Source organism: Schistocerca americana, chromosome 5, assembly GCF_021461395.2.
Source record: "Schistocerca americana isolate TAMUIC-IGC-003095 chromosome 5, iqSchAmer2.1, whole genome shotgun sequence".
Classification (NCBI taxonomy): Eukaryota; Metazoa; Arthropoda; class Insecta; order Orthoptera; family Acrididae; genus Schistocerca; species Schistocerca americana.
In genome coordinates, this window is record NC_060123.1 from 371,992,531 (window position 1) to 371,996,165 (window position 3,635).

Sequence of the window (3,635 nt, forward strand, 5' to 3'; positions counted from 1 at the left end):
GTCACAATTCCGAAATGACAGAAATAATAACTGGACACGACAAGGCTATTGTTACAACGTAAATCGTGACCAAAACAGACACCACCCATATGACAACCGTTGGCAGAATAATAGTTACAGAGAAAGATCGCATTTCCGTAGTAATGAATATGACAGAGATAACCATGGAAACAAACAATATGGGAACCAAAACAATTATTATCAATGGAGACAGAATAACTTCAGACGCAACAGTTCAGTGTGCAGTTACGATTCAGGGAGAAATTCTCCACCACGTGGAATCTACCGACATGACGACAGACGATATAATCGTAACGACAGACCTGAATTGCATCAGAACAGGCGGGATTCAAACAGGGCAGGGTCCTCTCGCCAAGGTGAATTTGTAGAAGTTAGGTCTCCTAATCCCAATAACGACGCACGCCAACAAAGAGATAGCAGACAATGACTCGCACCGCAGGCAGCCACGTGCGCCAGTTGGCTCGGAGAAAAATAACATGGATGCTAACCTTGAGAAAAACTCCAGTATTCTTTATCGATGTATACCACATGATAACTGCGTTGAAGTTGAAACTCTGCTTACTAGGAAAAGTAACGGATTGCACCACACTTCTCATGTAAAACCGCTTATTGAAAGATAATCTGCTTTTTAACTTTGTCTTTGCCATATAACTTTTCACTTTACATTACTAGTATGCTTTGTCAGACTTAGAATCTGTTAACATTTAACAATGTTTGAAGTTAAATATCCAGTCAAGAACCAAGAGAACTTATTTAAACAGAAATTACGAATGCATTGTTATTGTGAACAGACGACACAGTGCTATTGTGTGTGTACATTCTTGCTTGTTAGTTGCACGATTATGTAACGACTCTAATGCTCACATACTTAGAAAATTTACCAGTACTGCTAATGAGATTTTAATGCAACATTTTGGTTTACTTGAAAATACATTCTGGATTTAAAATACCTTCTGTGAGATATGGTTCAAATGGCTCTGAGCACTATGGGACTCAACTGCTGAGGTTATTAGTCCCCTAGAACTTAGAACTAGTTAAACCTAACTAACCTAAGGACATCACAAACATCCATGCCCGAGGCAGGATTCGAACCTGCGACCATAGCGGTCTTGCGGTTCCAGACTGCAGCGCCTTTAACCGCACGGCCACTTCGGCCGGCTTCTGTGAGATACCAGATGACACAGTGGTTAGTTTATGTGACAGCTACACGATTTTGTCATGACGCTACTAATGAGTGACAATTTACAATGTTGCGTTTGCGGTGTTTCTGTTTTATATCTGCACAGTTTTTCTGAATTATTCTGGAAAGTAAAACATGTTTTAGTAGTAACTTTTGTGGTATAGCTACAATGAGACAGCCTTTTCCATAGCACAACAATACGTTACAGTACAGTACTTTCTTCATCACGGCAATAAGCATAATAACTACGATATCTATACGCAAAGCATTTCACTTTTGTTTAAGATGAGGTGAGTACATTGACTTCAGCAGAACTTTGCTTACAGAAGACGATAACTACGACACTTCCACAGAATTATGTTATGGCACGACGCACATTTAGCGTTAAAGGACACGTATTTGAGTGATTAATTTTGTACTTAAAACATTTATTTTTAAAGATTTTTGAATTACAATGATACAAAGTTTTTCCGTGATACATTTCATTCCATTGCTGTAATCTGTAACACCTGAGGGTATAATGACATTAATCCTCAGGGGGGTGCACGCTTACTTTGTGTACCATGTGTTTGGCAAGCACAAGGAGCCCTAGCTAATATGGTATTTGCTTATACAGCTTTACACATCGGTACCATATTTCTCTAAAACATAAAATACACAGCTATCTGATCATTTAACTGAGAGAGACAAACATTTATTTTACTACATTAGTGACGGATGTTTACGTAATTACTGTTGGATAACTTCATGCTTATGAAATTGTATTTTGTCTGTACTTTGTGAGCTGTTCATATGTTTTCGGAACCATTGTGATACTATGAGAGCTTTGAATGATGTGTTTGGTATGGGATCATGATTTTTAAAGTATGTTTGAGGTAGTTGACACTATTGAAATGAGCAGAGAATTTTCTTTAGGTTTTGAAATTATTGCAGAAAGCTATGACGTTTTTGAGATTTGGCTGAATTTTTATGATGTTATTATTATGATGACAATGTGTATTATGCTTAAATGATGACTAACTGAAACCCTCAGCTGCCGACAGGTGTTGTTGATATACCTCGATGTGTACAGCTGAAAATGTGTGCCCTGACCGGGACTCGAACCTGGGATCTCCTGCTTACATGGCAGATGCTCTATCCATCTGAGCCACCGAGGACGCAGATGAATAGCGCGACTGGAGGGACTTATCCCTTGCACGCTTTCCATGCGACTCACATTCCTAACTGTCCACAATTCTACATATGTAATTTACGTTGTAGACATTTGCCCATTCACTCATTACTCATGCACGCTTTGGCGATTCCCGTACGAGTTTGAGCAACCTGTGCACATTCGCACAGACAAACGTCAATGCCTGGGTAGCCTTTAACTATATATATATATATATATATATATATATATATATATATATATATATATATATAGTTAGTTATATAGTTAATTATGTAGTTAACTATATATATGTATATATAGTTAAAGGCTACCCAGGCATTGACCTTCATCTGTGCGAATGTGCACAGTTAGTTAGTTATATACTTATATAGTTAATTATGTAGTTCACTATATATATGTATATATAGTTAAAGGCTACCCAGGCATTGACCTTCACCTGTGCGAATGCACACAGGTTGCTCAAACTCTTACGGGAATCGCCAAAGCGTGCACGAGTAATGAGTGAATGGGCAAATGTCTATAAGGTAAATTACATTTGTAGAATTGTGGACAGTTGGGAATGTGAGTCTCATGGAAAGCGTGCAAGGGATAAGTCCCTGCAGTCGCGCTATTCATCTGCGTCCTCGGTGGCTCAGATGGATAGAGCATCTGCCATGTAAGCAGGAGATCCCGGGTTCGAGTCCCGGTCGGGGCACACATTTTCAGCTGTCCACATCGAGGTATATCAGCAACACCTGTCGGCAGCTGAGGGTTTCAATTAGTCATCATTTATTCCAGGGAAAAGCTGCACGGTCAACAACAGTAATCCGTTCTTTCGAGAACAGTTACTGTCTTCATATATGTGTATTATGCTGTTGAGGTATGTTTATGATCAATAAGCTGATGCTATATGAGGAATTTGATTATGCCATGTATTTACTATGATGAAATATTGAAGAAGTGTCGACGAATATGTATATGTGTAATAAGGTAAGGAATAATGAGTAGTGGTTAGGGACTCTGACTTGTGAGAAAGGATGTTGGAAACCAGGAATCGTACTTTAAGAGTTATGAAATGTGTGTAAATGTGTGAATGTATCACAATGCCACCGAAAATTTTTTGGGCACTGTTATATTTATAGGATTTTGTTTCTACACATTTGTAACGCAAATTCTCGACCTATGAAATTTTTATAAGAGACTGTCACTGAAGTGGAAACTGCTGCCGTAAATATTTCAGTAAAGAAGGTAGATGACCTTGAAGTAATGTGCTGTGGAGGC

The 3,635-nt window shown here is 38.6% G+C and overlaps 1 non-coding gene across 1 annotated transcript; it reads left to right on the forward strand.

Moving 5' to 3' along the window:
* Window positions 1-2,995: 2,995 nt before the first annotated feature.
* Window positions 2,996-3,069, forward strand: Trnat-ugu. Its single transcript has one exon. It is a non-coding gene; the product is annotated as a tRNA-Thr (tRNA).
* Window positions 3,070-3,635: the final 566 nt, after the last annotated feature.